Here is a 19,418-nt window from a genome sequence, read left to right as displayed (position 1 = left end):
TCAATCTTTTTTTTTTTTTCCTACTGTTTCTCCCCAAATCCCCCCAGTATATAGTTGTATATTTTAGTTGTGAGTGCCTCTGGTTCTGCTATGTGGGACGTCACCTCAGCATGGCCTGAAGAGCGGTGCCAGTTCCACGCCCAGGATCTGAACCAGCGAAACCCTGGGCCACCGAAGTGCAGCACGGGAACTTAACCACTCGGCCACGGGGCCGGCCCCAGAAGAAACCCATTTTTAAAAAACTAGGTTTGATCATACACATATATGTATGTTTCTCTGAGGCTTTAACATGTTTTAAAACCTTTTTATTCTGAATTATAGATTCACAGGAAGTTGCAAAGATAATACAGAGAGATTCCACGTACTCCTCACCTGGAGTCCCCAGTGGAGGTAACTATGGAACAATACTAAAAGCAGAAAGTTGACATTGCTGTGTGTGTGCCAGGGTTCCATAGATTCTATGTGTCATCATGTGCAGACTCATGTAACCACCATCACAATCAATATAAAGAATTATTGGGGCCAGCCCTGGGGCCGAGTTAGCACATAGCACAACCAGAAGGGCCTACTAGAATATACAACTATGTACTGGGGACCTTTGGGAAGAAGAAGAAGAAAAAGATTGGCAGCAGTTGTTAGCTCAGGTGCCAATCTTCAAAAAAAAAAGAATTTCTATGTCACCACAAAGATCTCCCTCAGAAATGAATGATTAAATCCTAAGGTATGGAGTTTAGAAAATTGAGAAAATCCACAATTTCCCGTAACAATTTTTATTATACACATTTCCCCCAGTTGTAATTTACTATACATCATGATTTTCTATTGAATGGGCATTTTCTTTTCTTACCCTTTGGTTTTGCAGATCTCTAGATTTGAAAGTCATATGCTGCAGAACTGTTCTAAGGTAATCATGCAATTGCTCCTCCTGAAATATTCCTTTGCAGTAGTACTGACTGCTGGTTGATTGCTACACTTACATACTCTATTTTCTTTAAAGTCACAGTGTAATGATCAGAAGAATAAAAACTATCTGTTCTCCAGTAGTCCATCTATGTAACGTGAAAGTTGAGTGAGGAACTTATCCCATTTCCTTTCAGTGATTTTGATACCAGCTCAATACAAAGTTGACATAAGGGAAGCCATATTGTAGAAAAGAAACCATATTGCAACTTTAAATGACCTCTAACTAGCCCAAACAGCTCTGTAGATTTTGTGGCTCCTCCCAGCTGCTTTAAGATGATAACTTTGTTCTTTTGAGTTCCTTGGGAATGTGATGACACCCCGGGCACAGAGCCTATACTGATAGCCATCATCAATGACAACTGAAAGATTAGGGTATGTGGTTGCTCCCATTCTGATGCATATCCAGTAAAACAAAGGACTATCAGGAACTGGGACCAGATGTCGGCCCCACCCAGAAACCAGCCACCTCCCCCACATGGAGACCAGCCGGATATATAACTGGCCTGTAGTCTGTTCTGGGAGATGGTTCTTTTGAACACGAGTCAGCCATCTTCCCTCTTGCTAGCAAGCTGTAATAAAGTCCCTTCTCTCCTACCACCTTGCCTCCTGACCATTGGCATATCTTGCAGTGAGCAGACGAGCCCCCTTTCGGTAACAATTTAAGTGGTTTTTTTGCTCACTTCCATTTTGTACCAGATTATCTAGATTCCAATGATGGATAAACTCTTAAATAGGTTTATATATACATAGATATATATAAAATATATTTCATTGTTTCAGAAAAACATAAAAATTTTAAATATCAATTCTTGCAGGATATTTTCCTGACAAGGTATAAATTGTCTTTTTATAAAAGTAAAACTAGGAGCAGATCTAACTTTTGAATACATTGTTTTGCTTTGATACTGTAAAGCTAAAGACAAAAATGCAAACACCGTATTCTAGTTGGTTAATTTGTTTCTCATAGGAGTACAGGTTAGCAATTCTGTAACAACTTTACGTGACTAGTTTACACATAGAGTTTAGCAAATAAGTAATTTCTAGATAACAGGAGACAGGTTTCTCATTGTCAGAGAAAGAAGTTACAAACAAGCAAGGGCGGAGGTGAGGTTAGAATGAACCCTGTGGTGCCAAGCGGGAGATGTGAGTATGAACTCATTTATTGTAATATGTCTAGATATATATGGATTAATATACAGATATATTTCCTAGCTTTGTCCACCAAGGGAGCCTAGCAGTGATAGTAGCAGTAGCAATGAGGACATCTGATGCCCAGATCTTGGTTTCCAAATAATATTATCAGTACAAGGAACCATGGTTCCTTGGAAAAATGACTGGTTCTAGGGCTAGACAGGAAAAATACAAGATGAGGCTGGAGCATCTTGAAGTACCAGAAAGGAAGGAATTGTTAAAAACAAAACAAAGGATGGGAGTAAGTCAAAAGGACGCAGGAGCCAACTTCAAAGAGCTCTCAGAGGCCAAAGCTGGGAGAATTTGAGGAACAGTATAAATGACGGTATTAGATAACCACCAAAGATCAATGAATAAACACCCATGAGTTCATACTGATAGAAATGACTGAAATAACAAATCTTCCTTACAGTAGAATTCCAATTAATAAACGTAGAAGCAGGAAATCACCATGAAAACATGACAATAATAATTACAACAGGCAAGATCCACTGGTGAATACTAAAATTTTGTGAGTTAAACTTTAATACAAGATATTTTGCATAACAATACTTCAGTTTTGATGTTTTTAATTCATTAAGCCAAAACTTCTAAAATGGCATCAATTTGCAAACAAAAACACTTAAAAACAATGTCTTTTGGAGAGGTATTTTAATTCTATTTGTAGGTTCAGGTGTTCAACTCATTCATCACTATAACAAACATCATTCAAAGGCTCACTCTTAATTCTAACAGAATTGATTACAATGGCCCTTCTCTTGTGGCATCTTTCATTGAGTCTTGGTAAATGTTGATAAATAATTCAATGAATTGCTAAAACGTCTGATAAGCCTTCTGAGCTGGCTAATAAACTCTTTTGGCAACCAATGTATCTTGTGCTCCATTCGTTGCACAATGATGAAAAGAGGATTTTTTTCCTTCAAAATAATTTAATTTTCAAATAATAAATGCCTGTGTGTCCATCATTAGTAATTTTGCTATTTTCTATGACTTTTCATCCTACAAACCTTACATATGGAAGCAGGAAAGCTTCATATCCTTTAACCCAATATTGTGTGGCTTAACACATCTTGAAATCACTCGTGCCAGTTGACAAAATAAGACTCTACCTTCCAATAGACATTTTCTAACATTCCAATGACTGTACTCTCATTTCACAACTGTTCCCCTTAACTTTGTTAGCACTTGACATCGTGAAATAAGGGCTAAATAAGTACATTTGCATATATGTATGAGGTTTATAATGTACTTGAACACTTGAAAAGGGAAACAAAGTAAGCCATGATAAGAACTCCAAGTGGTATAATCAACTTTACTCAAGTGTTTTTTAAAATTTACACCTAACAGCCAATGCCAAGGTTCAAAATAGCCAGATACTCTTCTTGGCTATAAGTGAACTCATTCTTACACTAAGTTAAGCAACACCCAAGGTCAGCTGTGAGGGCTTTACGTGCATTAATTAATCCTCACTGCACCCTCTTCATTGTGATTCAATACGCCTGTCCTTGTGGCACTTACATTCTAGCAGGGAACAGACAATAGGTACACAAGTGAACAAATAATCTAGTTTGTCTCAAACCCCTTTAACGGTGACCTTTGAACACGGAATCCACGGGCCAGCAGCTATCAACATTCTCCTGAAATTCATTCATTCATAAACTCTTAATCATTATTACAGTCAAAAAGGCCACTGAGTAAGCAGTCCTGGCCCTACCCACCCTTTACTGTCTATCTCCATTTTACAGAAAATGGAGATTGTGTCAAGAATCTAGATCCCTTTCCCCAAGTGCTTATAACACTTCTGCCACTCTAATACAGTACCCTGAATGCCTCCTCTACCTCATGACCCACACACCACAAACACATAGCACTGAAAGATGCATGCTTATCTTTTAATGGCTTCTCTTGTTTCAAGGCAAGAGTTTAGCTACACTTTGCTTAACAGGCACAGGAAAGGAACAGATGTAGGACTTCTCAGGAGCCTTCTTATTACGTGCTGTACCACTGGAATAGTTTTTTCTTATCTTTGACAACATTATGAACAATAAACCCACCTCTAAAGACGTACCCAGAATACTGTGTGTGTGTGTAACCTGAAATAATTATTTCCTCCATGTGAATAAGTTGTCCACTTGCTATAATGTTCACCAGTTTGATTATATTCAACTTTTAAAGGTGGGGGGGGAGTCTCATTGCCCACCTTCCTTATATGTAATCACTTTCATTAGCTTCTGGCTTATGCTTCCTGAATTGCCTATTTGCAAAATTGATTAAATATGTGTATGATACATACATATTTTCTTATTTTCTCTGCTTTATGAAAGGTAGCACACTAGACACCCTTGTCTGCATCTTGCTCTTGTTTTCGGGAATGGTAAAATCTTTAACAAGGTACCTACCCTTTGAGTTTATGCATCTGTAAAATGGGGAGAACACTGTGTGAGGATTAAACAGAAAAACATAAGGAACTCACCACAGGACCAGGCAGTGACATGTCCAATACAATAAATGCTACCTCTCCGCTGTTGCTACACTGTTCCTGCTGCCGCCCATGGTGGTTAAGAAGGCTACAACTCACTACAAAGCCCCTTTAGACCGCAGATTACACGCCCAGAGGAAATCAGGAGAGCACAGCCCATCATCCCAGCTTAGATGGCTTATAGCTCTCTCCCTAAGGCAAATAAAGTTTTCAGTCACTTATTAAACACACAGGGTGACTACCCAAAGTTTATTGTTTGAGACAAATTTAAAAGGATTCCCAGAAAGCCCGTGTACATGTACAGTAGATTCTTCCAACTTCAAACAAAGTCAAGGTTTCCAAACTTCGTTATGTGTTTGAACACTCTAGTGTATCCGGAGAAGTCTAGAAAGTGTCATTGGGAGGAAAACTTTGCCTCTACCAACTTAGGTTCAAGTGGTTGAGGGCCTGCGTGCTAACAGACATATTAATAGGAGAAAAGTTTATTATATATGTATGCAGGAGCACGCTATAAGGAGTAGCTCTCTGAAGTGCAGAGATAAGATTTTATACAACAGCTTAATGGGATGGGTGAGGAGGGTGTTAAGGCTGCAGTGGGAAAGTATGGAAGGTTCTGATAGGATGTATTTACACAATTCCCTGGGAGGTCCTGATGCAAAGTCAGGCTCCACCCTTACAGAGGTCCCCTTGGAGAGGGTTATGGCAGCTGAATTCTCAGAAAGGCCTGCTTTACTCATCAAAGGGAATGCAGGAAGGCTTTTTTCTGCAGCTGCTGTTTGTTCACCTATTGTCAGTTTAAAATAGTCTTTATGCCATCCTGGGTGTTAGTCCCTTCATTTCCCTGTTTGAAACGAAGTTTCACAGGTAAAAAACTGGGTCGATTGCTGTGGACAGATTTGGGTTAGAAGTCGGGAGGTAAGAGATCTGCAAAAGGAAACAACGACACAGATTCGAACAAGGATGAGAAAGCAGAAAAGAACAAATCCAAACACACAGCCCCATATCCCAATGAACGAGTCTCCCACTCCCGAGAACGGACCAGTCCAATTAAAGGACTGTGCTTCGTTCATTTGACACAGAATGTTGACATGTTCTTTTACATGGTTCACAAGAGACATTACATCTCCTGTCTTATTTACACAGAAGCGGCATTGTTTGCCAATGAGTGCACACGGTCTTCCTTGTTGGGCAGCCGGGGTACGCAGGAGATGAGGGTTTTGGAGTACAGTGGCTCATCTGGTAAATCCTGATTGGCGTGCTTCCAAGGTCTGCCCAGTGGCAGCGAATCCTTGCTCCATTACCTAATATGGAGATGTTTGAAATTGCTTCTTCTAGATCTGAAGTTCCTAAACTTGGAAAAAGGGTCCTTATTGAATTGGTCTTGAGATGCATGAGTGGATGGTCTCTGATGTCTCATTGGGTGCGTCTAATTGGTGCTTGAAGAAGCCCAGGTCTGGAATCTGGCTAGCATTTCAAGGGGTGAGAGAAGGTGCCAGGTATCCAGGTCCACAACGTCTGACCCTTTAGGTGGGAACCCTTTATATACTTTATTGCCACATAAAGAGACCAGCATTGTTCACAGACAAGGTCAGAGTGGAAGAAGTGATCCACCAGGTTGGGGTCCGGTGTCCATTGTGACCTTTGTCATTCGTCGTAGTGGCATCTGCACATCTTCATTCCCCACGAGCCTCTGTCAGGTTGTGAAATACCTTTGATTTGACTTTGGCAGTTATAGAGGCAGGTGTCATTACCTGACCAAGTCACTCCAGAATTTTGGTCTACCTACTTGTAGTCCTGGGTATTGGGCAGACCAACCAGGGGAATAGCTGAGCTGTTCCAGCTGCCATTTATGCTGCCTGTGAGCCAGGAATACTGTCCAGTGACTAGGCAACATTTGCATCATAATAATCCATATAAATGGACTCATTTATAACATCTACAGAGGGTTTGAAGGTGCCATTTGTGGAATCAAACCATAGTGTTGATGACAGTATTGTTCTGGTATGTTACCTAGGAAGGGTCCAGTGCCATTTTTATTTTCAACGCAAAGAGAAAAATTTCTCTCCAATAGCCTCACCTGAGTAAAGGATAGACCTTGAGCTTCCACAGGGGTTTCCCAATGCAAATCACTCTAGCATAGGAGGAATGAGAGTGATTTTGTCCTCCTGCTTGTGGATACCATTCCCTTTCACACATCCATTGTCCAGAACGGGTTCACCAGGTACTTGCAATGTCAGGAACAAAAACTAGTTCAGGTCTTTGTGTGTTATCTAGATCTTGACATAACCAGCAATCAGATTGATTAGTTAAGGTGGCCAGGGTTTGAAAGACCAGTGTGAGTGGGTGTGGGGGTTCTGCTAGAATTGTTGAAAAAACAGCAAGTGTTAGTTGAAGCAAGACACAGTCAGAAAGGGAGTCCATAGTGGAGGAACATGGGGAGAATAGGTTAATACAAACAATCTCTAGCCAATCTTTCTGTAAATAAAAGAGGAAGAGTTTTGTTTAAATTTCTAGGTCAGAGAATTTTCCAGGTCAGGGAGAGTAGAGGTACCAAGGGAAGATAAATGGAGACAAAATTCTTGATCCAAGATCTTGGGTAAAGCTGTCTACTTAATGGTGTTGTCTGGTTCTGGAGTTTGAGTGGTTCTGGTAAGCCTCAGTTTGAGGTCACTCATAGGGATGGCCTTCTAATTGCCACGGAGTGACAATCTGGATGTAGCTTGGTGTGTTTCGCATGAATCCAAGAGGACTTTTGATGACAGTATAGATGATTAGCTGTACTTTCTAAGACCTCTCCCAGGGAGGTGACAATGCATGTTTCCTTCTAAAAACTTTGATCTACCATCTCCTGGTGGAAAGGGATGGCAAGGTTTGTCAGTCAGTGAAGACCATGCTTTCTTCACCTGTTGACAATACGCTCCAAGTATAATAGTTCTTTTCTATAACTAGTCATAGTATTGAATTGTTCACTCAAGTGCCCATAATGCTCATCCAGTCCAGGAATGGAAGGTTTACAGATGCCAACAGACACATGGTGACCAAAAACTATTTCAAAAGGGGTCATTTTGGAGTATTCTGCATCTGTAGAAGGACCAAGGATAATGCTTTTGACCACTTAAGTCTAGTTTCCCAAAAGATTTTTTCCTAGGGTTCTTTTTATTTCTAGATTTTTACATTTCACTTGCCCTGAGGATTGGGGATGGTAGAGGGTGTAAAATTTTAATGAATCTCCCAGAATCTTTGCAAGCGACTTATTTCTGCTATAAAGTGAGCTCTTTGGTCTGACTAAATTCATAAAGGGATGCCAAAAGAAGGAATAATCTAAGTTATTAGTTTATTTACAACTGCTGTGGCATCAGCATGTCTAGTTGGATAGCACAGTCCATCCACTAAATATGCAGACAATAACCCAACAGTGAGAATCACCCAAGACTGGAGGTAAACCTATGAAGTCCATGGGGAGTGCCATAAATGGCAGTGTGGGTCTTGAAGCACTCCTTGAGGTACACTGGTTACCTCCAGAAACTCAGTGAGATTGACAGGTAGTGCACTGGAAAACAATTTGGTCAGAAATGCTGTGGATGCCAGGGGAGAACCAAATGTCTTTTCCCTGCTTGATCATTCCGCTTGCACATGTTCCATTTGATGGGAGACTAGTACCAGCCAAAAGGTCAAAGGAAAAGGGGCTAAAGGAAGTCCATTTGGTCCAATGTATAATCCATCTGATAAATGCTTGGCACCCTTTTGTAGCTATTTCTTTTTCAGGTTGTGGGGCACTTGCCTGATGGCTAGTAATACACAGTCAGGGATAAGGGGAGGCACGCAAGCTGGGTGGGGAAAGGATGGGATGGGGACCCACTCTCAGCTGCCCTTTAGCAGCTTTGTTAGCCTTATCATTTCCTATAGATATTGTGCCATGTTTCCTCGGTATGTGTTGGGCAGTGAACTCTACCAATTTCAGTACGAAGACAACCATCCTGTAACAGGGAAGCAATGATATGCCCATTGGTGACAGAAGCACCTGCAGAGGTCAAGAATCTGTGGAACTTCCAAAGAGTGCCAACAGCATGAGAGCCAAAGGCAGATCTAGTCAGTGCAAACATTGGTAGTTTTCTCTTTTGCCAATGTATAAGCTTTAGTAAGAGCGATGAGTTTGGCAACTTGGGCTGATTTTATAGTGGACAAAAGTGTGCTGCAAGTGTTTCATGTGGAGAAACTACAGCCAAGTCAGTTTCCCTGACTGGCTCATTAACAAGAGCCATCACAGACTAGAGCAAGTCTGAATGGCTAAAGGAAGCATCTAAGAGGTCTTTTTGTGGTTTAGAAAGCATCTCTATGGTTGTAAGGCAACTACAGAGAATAGAGTAGGGTTGTTTATCATCGGAATGGGTAATAGCGTAGCTGTGTTTGGAGTTTTAGGAGTACAAGATGACGGAGGGGTTGGTTGACAGGGCCTGTTCATAGGTGGTGTGTCTTTCAGCAGAGAGGTGCCATTGTATAGACTTGTAAGAGAGCTGACACAGCATGCAGAATACAAAGGTGAAAGGGGAAACTTGTGTAAGGGCACTGGTTTGTTAATCGAGGTGGCAGCTGAGGCACAGCACATAGGCATTGAGGCAGGCTTGAAGTCACAGGGTCCAACTGATGAGAAATATTCTACGGGATGCTTCTGAAAGGAAAAGACTTGCCCTAGAATCCCTGCAGCTATCCCAGTATTTTCACGGCAATATAGGTTACAAGGTTTGTCAAAACTGGGTAATCTGAGGGCTGGGGGGAGCACGGGTGGACAACGCTAGTTTCAATGCTTCAGAGGAGGCCCATGCCTCAGCAGAGGGTTCTGTGGTTGTATTTGGGAGGGCACATAAAAGTTTGGCAAGGGCAGCAAAATGGGAATCCATTGGTGGCAGTAGCCAGCTACTCACAAAGATCTGTATAATCATTCATCTTTGGGAGAGGGAGGGACAAAATTGATTCAAGGCGTTTTGGGGGAGGTTTTGAGTACCTGGAAATAGTTGATGGTCTGAGTCGGAAACTGCTATTTCTGCCCAGTGAAGTTGGGCTCTGGAAGCTTCACGACCTCTGTCAGCCAGTGCCTTCAGACGTTCTCAACTTACAGTCTTTAAGTCATTCTAGTGGGTTGTTCCTGCCCTCAGTGACAAATACCAACACCTTACCTCAATGTACCACCAATGCTAAGGTTAAGTTTGAATTCATCACTTGTGCTGAGCTGTGTAGAAAATATCACAAAGATGCTTAAACTGGAAGGAATTTTCTTGTGGTTCAGCTGTGACTCCAGACAGGATCCAATGAGGAGTCTGACAATCTCCTCTCAGGGTTTTATGGAGACTTGCTTTGCCCGTCTGTTTTAGCCTCTTAAGGCACTGCGTCAACCTTAAAAGGGCACAGGAAAGGGCCATGTGGGTTTTTACAGAGTTCCCCACGGTTTCCTGCGCGCCTGCTTCGTCAATATCCCATGGATCTCAGCAGTTTCTTTAACAATTCTGACAACCCACTAGAAGCAGCTGTTGTGCTGGTGGAGCCCGTGAACGTAAATTTTCCCCACGTTAAGGCAGAGCCGGATTTAGGCCCCTGCCGCAATCACGCGCCGGGGAAACCCTCCGGTCGCCACTGGCCACGCGCTCAGGGCCTGGGCCGTGTCATTTCGCTCAAGGACCGAGACCTACCTGCGCTCAGAACTGAGGCCGCTGCACCCCGCAGACGCCGCACACAACCTCCGCAGGCCCGAGGTCGGTCCAGGATGGCTCTCGCCGCCGCAGGCGCGGCCGGGCCCCGAACCCGCTACCAAGTAGCCGCGGCTGCGCCCTGGGGAAGCAAAGCGCAAAGCTGTTACCGCGGCCGGGGCTGCCCACCGGGAAGCCTCCTCCGGACGGCGCCCCGCGGCGTCTGTGCCTCGCGCGGCCTCTGGACGGGCACGGCCGCCCGCCCCCCGGGCCGCCGAGGGCTGCTCTACCCCTCCGTCCTGGCCGCCGGGAGCAGCGGAGCTCCGGGCGGGCAAAGCTCGAGGGGACGCGGGGCGAGCCCAGCCACACCCGGGCCGGCCGGGCGCCCCCCTGGCGTGAGGAGCCGGAGCTCCGAGCCACACTCACCACCCACCTCCGCGGGAGAGAAGGGTCCACAGCCCATGGAAACATAGCAGACTAGGCTAGGCAGGAGGCGGGCCGCGGGGCGGGCTGCCAGTCCCCGGGACGGCAGGGGCGGGGGCGGGGCGGGAGGAGGGCCGCAGGGCGGACAACCAATCACAGGGAAGGCTGGGGCGGTGCGGGGTGGGAGGAGGGCCGCCGGGAGGGCTGTCAATCCCCGGGGGGCGGGGCCAAAGGAGGGCTGCTGGGTAGGCAACCAATCACCGGGAAGACTGGGGCGGGGACGGGGCGGAGAGGGGCGGGCCCGGCCATAGGCGCCCAAGGGCTTACAGCTCGGGTTTTTCTGGTTAATTGCTGCAGCAAGAGGACTAGCCGGCCGTGTGCAGAGCGTCCTTTTTTGACCCTCAGGGAGCCCGGGCGGGAAAAGAGCGTCCCTCAGGAGGGCCTTGGCCCTCGTGGATCTGGTTCTCTCAGGCCAGCGTTCCTTCGACGGGGACTCTCCTGGCGGGTTCCTAGCCGTTACCCTTTCCTCAGCTCGGCTCCTGGACCATGGCTCTGGGTCACACAGCCTCCTGGGCAGCTCTTTCGTATGCCACATTTTTATTCACTTTTGAGAGCCTATGCGCCATGCACCCTTCTAATCCCTGAATGGACGAAACAAAGCCCTTAGATTGACATTCTAGTGGAGAACAGAAATCAAGATGTAAGTATAAAATATGTCTTAGGGTGATAAATGCTAAGGAGAAAAACAGAAGTATTTATTACAACTTGAAAAACTAAAGGTAGCAAATAGTCATTCCTGTGAAGAAATGCCCCTTCTAACGCTAAGAAACAAAGAAACAACTCATCATGACTGGGGTTACTGTGCTGCTTTGGAAAATATATTTCACTGCAGAAATGACTAAATATGATAAAAGGCTCTTTACCAGGAGTGATGGCTGGTTGGCTCTCTGCACACCAGAGTAGTGTCCTATCTTGGTCTGTATTTGATAATGCAGAGGAGACCAAGATGGACAAGGGCCATCACTCTGGGGTACAGGACACATGTCCTGGTGGCAGTCACATGTGAGAGGATACACATCAAGAAGACTAATGGTCGTGGGGATGGGATAGTGGTCTTCACGCCCTTCAGCTTCCTAGGCCTGTGGCCTATTTTATCCTTCCCACTGTTTCGTCAGCTGGAGCGGACACCCCTACCCAGCAGTGCCACTCCCACCCCTCCCGTCTGGGCTCCAGTCCCACTGAACTCCTCAGCCCTCCCCAGGCTATTCTTTATTTTTTGTATCCTGCTTCTTTACTGACTTCCTCTCTCTGTCTTTTGCTCTTCTGTCTGGCTCAAGATATGGGTTTAACCACCATTCATAATACCCTTTGCTAATTTGACCCACTACCCAATCTCTAACTATGTTTATTTCATTGATTTCTCTTTTCCTCCCTCTCCCTTTTAAATTAAATTTACATTTTTTCCCCAAACTATTTTTACCTAGTAAAATATGTATGTTCCACAGTACAGTTGAGTACGGCCAGGGGTGAGGGGAACAGAGATTGTGAAATAAAGTAGAAAGAGAGAAATGGTCAATCCTTGGGAGCCATAGCCTCATGTTGGTGTGTGTATATTCATTTATAGAACCCATATGTATTGAGAACCTACCATATGCCAAGCACTGGGGTAGACCTGGAGGTAAATAGATAATGAGGAAGAAACCCAAAACGTGGACTTTGCCCTTGTGGAATCTTTAGTCTAGTGCGTAAAACAGACATTAATACGAGACTCATATGAAAAATGTAAAAGTTTCACTTAATAAGAGACTGAAAGACTCAGCTGGAGGTTGAGGATGAGTTTGTGAGGCAAAGAGGAGCTTGGGGTATCACTCAGGTAGAGGGAAGAGTGTGTGCAGAAGTGTGCTCCAGGAAGGAGCTCAGCGTATTCATGGAAATGCAGGAAGCCTGCTGTGACTTCTGCACAAAAAGCCAAGGGTGGGGATAGAGACAGATGCAGGATATGGCATGATAGAAACTGGGCTGCAGGGAGAGATGTGATGGGGGATGCTGGTGGCTGCCAGACCATGCCAGACCTTGTAGACCATGTTAAAATGTCCATAAATGATGCTCATTAATAATGTGTTGTATAAAGGCATGTCAACAAAAAGTTGATGTTTGCGACGCTGGCATATGTTCAGGTCAGCATGTTAACTATAATAAGAGCTAACCTTTGTTGCACGCTTCCTCCATGCTCTGTGCACTTTTAACTGCTCTACATAGATTTTCTCATTTAATCCTTTCAGCTACCTACTGAATACAGTAGGCACATTGAATTTTGTCATTTTGCTCTCTTGGATCCCTGAATTGCAAATATTTTGTGAGAGCTACTCTGTTCCAGTCTGATAGTATAAATGGCTAGTGAACATATCAGTAATTCTAAGCACATCCAAATAGTGTAGCAGCTAGTGACTCAAGTCTGTCCTTCCTTACCACCTCCCCACCCCCAACACACACTTATACACAAATGTACAAACTTAGGAAAAGAAACTGAAATCAGAGCTGCAATGGCCACATGGTGGACACAGGATGGCAGCACGGAATTCTCAATTTCTGTAACTTTGAAGGTGCTTTTCCTTAAAAGTCGTTGTGGGATTTAATTGAGAACCCTTTAAAACCCAGAATTATGTTAAGGTAGCCATATTAGAAGTTGCATGTTGACTGGCTGAACCCAAACACTGGTGCTTGCTGTCCTATAATGTTTGATTATATTGGATTTTAAATATTGGTTTTTCTTAAAAAACGTTCTTTAAAATGATTACATGTTATCTATTATGCTTAGCATCCAGTGTATTCCATGAAATTACTATATAAATTATATTTGGTTGGTTAGTTAAACTAATTAGCATAAGGTATCCAATTGAAAGTGCAGCCAAAACAATTTAATTCTATTAGGGAAAATTGAGTGAAGAGATGGACCTGCTGCTTCTGTAGCGCAATTTAAATGAGACTGCTTGAGCTGAGTCCTGTTCTACATCAAAAAAAGAACACAAATCCCTTCAGGTTCTATTTCTGGCTTTACCACAGCTTTGCTATTATACCCAGAGCCAGATGGAACCTGTTACTTTTTTTCCATCTGCAAAATGTAGGCAATGCTTTTAGCCTTTTTCACAGGAGTGGCAGGATTAATGTGTGCCACAAATGACCTTGACCTGTTTTGTAACTGCAAATGCATTTTTATTGCCATATTTTCATGAAAAGTGAAAATCTGCTAGTTTTTTTGTGATGAGTTAATATTAGGCTAAAATGCTAAAGTCTGGAATATGTACTTTATCAGCTGCTCTTTAAAATTCCAGTTTCCAAATTTAAACAAAGGGAGAACAAGGTAAATTTTTCAAGTGATAATCAAAACAGTAGGAAGGAAGTGAAAGGGTTGCCTTATAAATTGAGATCTATTTGGTTTTTCAAAACTGCACTCTTTATTTTCAATAAGATTAGTAAGAGTATCTGAAATACATCATTAAAGGCTATGTTGAATGAGGCTGACTTGCTGGAAAAAACAATGTCAAAAGTGTCAGGATGTGGTCTCCCTGGGAGTTTACATGTCAGGCCAGTTGAGAAGTTTGTGACAATGTGCTTTAGAGCAATTGTTGATCACTCTGAGATCTTTCCGTCAATCCCAGTACTGATGCCGTGGGCCTGGGACTGATGGTGCAAGATGTAAGAAAACACTCTTAAATGTAGTGATTTTTCAGGACTCCAGCTAGTTGGAAGATTCTCTTATCCATCCTGAGTGACTGTGCTTATCTCCATCACGGTGGGAGAGTTCAGTCCTAATTTCAGCAATTAGCTCAGACACACATTGGGATTTACTTGCTTTTGAAAGAGAGAATCCAGGTCAGAATCACAGGCATGAAATCAATTACTTCAAAATATTGAGCTCGTTCGTGAGAAATGTTCAGTTCCCCACTCATATAGATGCCAAGTAGAGGTATTTCCGGTAGGATAACGTTGCTGGTGTCGCTGCTCACTTCCCCACTGTTTCCCAGGGAAGGAGGAGCTTCTTTGGGGAGTTAGAAGAAAGAACTGAGCAGGAAGGTGCAGTCTCTTCCTACTTCCAGGCTTTTGATGCCTGCTAACCTGCCAGTGCTTATGTGAATACTGTTTTCTGCAACTGAGTCTGTCTAACATACTTGCCTCGTGCCTCTGGCCATGCTGATATTAATGTTTGTTATCTGGACTCTGGGGTGAATTTTACTTAAAGAATGGAGGCAATTCCTATTCATGAAATTCTCCCAAATCAACTCTCACCTCATTTCAGTAACTCAGAGGGGAAATCACCCCTTTGCTATGTGCCGGAATTCACATAAAATTGGAAATAACGAATGTTCTATTTTCTGCTCTTGCTCACATTCTCTGTACTCTTCATGGCAGTGGCTGTAGAAGTGCAGAGTGAATGCAAAAAGTGTAACCTTTTTACATTTGACTGTTTCTGCGGTTGGTTTAACTAAGACTGTGAGCTCCGTGAAGCCGTATCCTAGATCCAGCACAGTAGCTGACATGTATTTGAGAGTCAACACATATTTGTTGACTGAATGAGTTATTAAATTTAGAGTATTTTAATTGAAGATGTTTAAAAACCATTTTGAGGTATTTCATAATGCCCTTAATCAAATTCTAGTAGCATAGTAAGTTTACTTATAGGTGATCTAATCCATCCTGGGGGTCTTACCACACGCATTTTGGGACAGACTCATCATGGAGGCCGTGGGTGTGCAGAACTGAGGAAGCTTTTAAGCAATTATCACACACATGAGGGCACCACCACATCAGCCTGGACTTCACGTAAACACATGATACATAAATACAGAATCCCAGCCAAACTCTTCCAGATGGGAAGAGTTAGAAGGATAGAGTCCGTCCTGGACGCTGATTACAAGGAAAGTGATCGCAGCTCTCTGGGGCCTGAAGCTCCAGCCTGGGTCCTGTAACAGCTGTCATATTATTGTCTGCCTCACCTTTAGCCTGTACCTAATGAGCCCCTTTCTACTACGTGTACTTCCTCTGTACTTCCACAGCGCATACTCCAACTGCGCATCCTTGCTCCAGTTGACCTAAGCCCAAGCGTCCTCCCTCTCCTTTCCTAGACGCCTGGGACTCTCATTTTCAGCCACATGTGTGAAAGGTGGTCTGCACTTCCATTTATCACTTGATTCGACACCAGGCACTAAGTAAGCACCCACTGTGTATTGGGCATTGGGCTATGTGCCTGGGAGACAAAGATGATCCAAACATGGTCCTGGCTCCCTAAGAGCTCATGGATGATGACCACACAGTAAGTGCTGTGGTCGAGGTAGCACTGAGCACTGTGGGAGACAGAAGCGAAGGCGTCAAACCAGCCTGGGAAGCGTGCCAGGGGCAAGGCCTCCATCTTCAGGTCGCCGTGTCCCAGACGAGATGGAAGTGGAGGTGGCATTGAGAATTTCCAACAAGCCCCAGACTCGCAAGGCTTTGTGAAGCTGAGCATGTGCTCAGGAGAAGAGGGTTAGTTAGACGTGGACTCTGGAGAGGAAGGAAAGGGAAGTTCTGCAGACATTACAGAAAATGTCAGGTGTTTAGATTTTTGGGCTTAGAGGACTTGCCCCTCTTTGTGATGGAACCTTGTCGGCACCCTTTTAAAATCGGTGTTAGAGAATCAAAGCTAAGAGATAAAAAAGGGTCCATTTACTAAAATTCTCTTATAATACATTAGGAAAAAATTGTGTACGTGTGCTGTAGGTGTTTTTACTACCATTTTAGAGGAGGTTTATGGTTTCCTAACGAGCTTCACTCAGTATAGGAGACATACTTGTGTAGACAAGCTGAGGAAAAAGCCTGATTGACATTGATCTCAAAGGTGTTGCTGGGAAGGTTTTTTTGTTTGGTTGTCTTTGAAGTGAAGATCAGAGGTGATTCCTTGTCACCCACAAAACTTTGATGTTTTCCTGCACTACCGCTCACAGCCAGGATAGGATGTAAACACCAACATCCACAGGCAACGTCCACAATACTTTTATGACTAGGAGAGAAATTTGTTAAGGAAAATATAATTTGTTACTGCTCAGTGTGACTTTGAAATGTTCCTGGGCATCCTGGAGGGAAGCCAAGTTCTAGAACAGAAGCATTAACATTCATTGACAAACAAAGTCTATGTAAAAACCAGTTTAACTGACTGCAAATGAATGTATCAAAGTGGCAGAGAAAGGACTTGCTTTAGGGTAGTTGGAGTGGGAGGGAGTTAGGCTGTGAGTCTGGCTGCTGGGTATACTGGCCTAGGACTGAGGTTTTGGAGCTGGACAGGCTCAGCTTTGGATCCTGGCTCTGTTATTTACTAGCTGTGTGCCCTTGAGCAAATTACATCCTCTCAGCTTCCTCATAAACAAAAAGGGGGTAATAATATTGTTGTTAGTATTATGTGCAATTACATAGTTAAGGCGCCTAATATATAAGTACATGCTCAAAATGGTAGATATATTGATCTTGAGCAAAATAATCATTTCACAACATTTTAACTCTGAAGTCTTAAAGAATATAGCCTTAAATATATAGTCTTAAAGAACATAAATAAAAAGAATTTTATTTCTTTCTTTCTTTATTTATTTATTGCTGAGGAAGAGTCACCCTGAGCTAACATCCATGCCAATCTTCCTCTGTTTTTCAGTATGTGGGCTGCCAGCACAGCATGGCCACTAACAGAGCTGTGTAGGTCTGTGCCCCAGCTCTTCCTGGTATGATATTGGCTTATGTCTTTCAATCATTGTCATAGAAGGCTGAAGATGCCAGGCATGACTCATCAAAGGATATGGATGAGACCCGGTAGAGAACCTGAGGACCAATTATTCCCACATACACAACTAAGATTATTCCATATATTGCATTAACAAAGGCATCGGTGATTTCTGGTTATTTCTGGCTTACAAATATTATTCTTTCCTTAATTATAACCTGGTATATGTATATATGGGAAGTGAAAGTAGTGCTTATACTTTAATCAACAGAATGGTCCTCCAATCTCTGAGAATGTCCTACTATGCCTTAAAGCTTCAGGGGAAAAGAATAGGGGATTCAAAAAGGAAGAAACGCCCTGTCTGGCCCACTGGAACAACCACATCCATCTACACATCCATCCGTCCATGCATCCATGCATCCATCCATGCATCCATGCATCCATCCATCCATCCATCCATCCACTACTATGTTTTAAGCACTAGGGACACAGTGTTAAGAAGATGACTGCCCTCATAGAGTCTGCAGTCTATGGATCACTAGGGTCGCTGATTTGCCAGCCACTTTGTCCTCACATCAGAGCAAAAGAAGAACATTCTATCCCCAAAGAAGTTCATTCTAGAAAATTTGGAAAATATACAAATAAATTAAGAAAATGATAATCATCTTTAATCTGTTTCCTAGAGCTAATCACCATTAACATTTTGGTGTATTTCTTTAAGGTCTTCTGTGTTTCTGTGTGTGTCTAACAAGAGTGAAGTCATGAAGTACATAATTTTATGTCTTGTTTTATGACTCACTTAACATTACATCATGAGCAGTTTCCTATTCTATTAAGAATTTTTAAAAATATGACTTTTAGTCTTGGTTGGTGTTCCAGCCTATGGGTCTATTAAATTAATTGTTACTGAACATTTAGACTGTTCTTTTTTTCCCTTATTTTTTACTATTATAATTATACTAAAATAACATCTCCAAACAGAAAGTTTTGCCCAAATCTCCTTGGGGTTTTTCCTTAGATTTCTGGAAGTGTAATTTATGGATCAATGGATATGAAATATCAATGCAAATAATCCATACTCTATAAATAAAATTTGGGGTGAGTTTATTATGAGCTAGGTCTGAGGACTATAGGCTGGGGGGACTTCCTTCCCCAAGGAAGGAAGCACACCCAACAAGTGGGATGTACAGAGTGGCTATATACCTTCTTGAAACAAGGAGCATACATCACATATGACGGGAATATCCATTTTACAACAATCACCAGATTGCTTTGCGAGCACAGCAGGTCAGTGGTCACAAGGTGAGCACAGCAGGTCAATATTTAATCCTTAGTTTCCAGGAAGAGATGCTTATCCTTAAGGAAATTTTGATATGGGAGGAAGCTACATCCCCATCTTTAAGGGCGCATTCCTTGTCTTTGGGACATAGTAACTGTTTAAAGCAGATGTACAACGCATGCTCAACAGGCCACATCAGGCTCTTTTGGAGAAACAAGGTCAGGCCAAATTAGTTTTAAACCAAATGGCCTCCTCATATCCTCCAGTATCTCCTATCACTTTACATTTATTTATCAGAAAGTTTTGTAGCTTTTGCCAAATCACTTTCCAGAATAGAAAAGATTCCATCCTAGAACATCTGGAAAATTAAAAAAATAGTTCAGCTCAGTGTTTGCTATCATGGATGTCAATCACAATGCCATATTTGGCTGAACAATTTTATCTCTTTATAGGTCAATGTTGGGACACAACTTTTTAAATTATAGGTTTGAGAGGGTGACTTTGAGTGAGCCGTACTGAAAACAGAGGACATTTTTGGTATTTTTCTCTTTTTTCCCCTTGTCTTTCAGCTCACTTTCTTTTTTTTTTTTTTTTGAGGAAGACTAGCCCTGAGCTAACATCTACTGCCAATCCTCCTCTTTTTTTTGCTGAGGAAGACTG

At 42.9% G+C, this 19,418-nt stretch overlaps 1 long non-coding RNA gene and 1 other non-coding gene across 2 annotated transcripts in view; both read right to left on the bottom strand.

Moving 5' to 3' along the window:
- LOC123283764 (uncharacterized) overlaps positions 1 to 10,859 on the bottom strand; it is a 32,543-nt gene extending 21,684 nt beyond the window's left edge. Inside the window, exons 1-2 of the long non-coding RNA XR_006524430.2 lie at positions 10,748 to 10,859; positions 10,318 to 10,456 (exon numbers count right to left, since the gene is read on the bottom strand). This is a non-coding gene — a long non-coding RNA (uncharacterized lncRNA). The remainder of the gene's footprint in view (positions 1 to 10,317; positions 10,457 to 10,747) is intronic.
- On the bottom strand, positions 9,916 to 10,037 carry LOC123284850 (small nucleolar RNA SNORA26). Its single transcript, XR_006526297.2, has one exon. It is a non-coding gene; the product is annotated as a small nucleolar RNA SNORA26 (small nucleolar RNA).
- Positions 10,860 to 19,418: the final 8,559 nt, after the last annotated feature.

Source organism: Equus asinus, chromosome 3 (assembly GCF_041296235.1).
Source record: "Equus asinus isolate D_3611 breed Donkey chromosome 3, EquAss-T2T_v2, whole genome shotgun sequence".
NCBI classification, from domain to species: Eukaryota; Metazoa; Chordata; class Mammalia; order Perissodactyla; family Equidae; genus Equus; species Equus asinus.
Note: the sequence above shows the minus strand (reverse complement) of the source record. Positions and strands in the feature narration are given on the sequence as shown.